Raw genomic sequence first — 653 nt, forward strand, 5'->3', positions numbered from 1 at the left:
AAGGGAGACAATGAGGACAGAGAGGATTTAATCCAGAATTAATACTGCACTACTATAATGAAGCATGTGAAAATTACATAACATTCACAGCAGCGTATATTCTAATCACTGCCGCTTGTGCGATCTGTCTTCAATTAATTCCCCTAAAATGCATTACTGACATGACTCCCGCCCACTTTAATATTTTTCAAAGCCATGTTCCAAAGACTGCGATCGCTTCCAGCTCTCTCTGGATGGTTTAGTGGCTCTGAAAAGAGCCGTTGTGTTTCTCTCTCTCTCTCGGGGTGAATGTGCAGGGCCGGCCAGGCTCCGTTTAGGCGCGCTCCCCGCGGATCCGGCGGGCCAGCTGGATGTCTTTGGGCATGATGGTGACCCGCTTGGCGTGGATGGCGCACAGGTTGGTGTCCTCAAACAGCCCCACCAGGTAAGCCTCGCTGGCCTCCTGCAGGGCCATCACCGTCGAGCTCTGGAAGCGCAGGTCGGTCTTGAAGTCCTAAGCGATCTCTCGCACCAGGCGCTGGAAGGGCAGTTTGCGGATCAGCAGCTCGGTGGATTTCTGGTAGCGGCGGATCTCCCGCAGAGCCACCGTGCCGGGCCTGTAGCGATGAGGCTTCTTCACTCCGCCCGTGGCCGGAGCGCTCTTGCGGGCAGCT

At 55.3% G+C, this 653-nt stretch overlaps 1 pseudogene; it reads right to left on the minus strand.

Moving 5' to 3' along the window:
• Nucleotides 1-242: 242 nt before the first annotated feature.
• The window catches only part of LOC122548239, a 1,892-nt pseudogene continuing 1,481 nt past the window's right edge, over nucleotides 243-653 (minus strand).

The sequence above is a fragment of the Chiloscyllium plagiosum genome, unplaced genomic scaffold (genome assembly GCF_004010195.1).
Source record: "Chiloscyllium plagiosum isolate BGI_BamShark_2017 unplaced genomic scaffold, ASM401019v2 scaf_9200, whole genome shotgun sequence".
Classification (NCBI taxonomy): Eukaryota; Metazoa; Chordata; class Chondrichthyes; order Orectolobiformes; family Hemiscylliidae; genus Chiloscyllium; species Chiloscyllium plagiosum.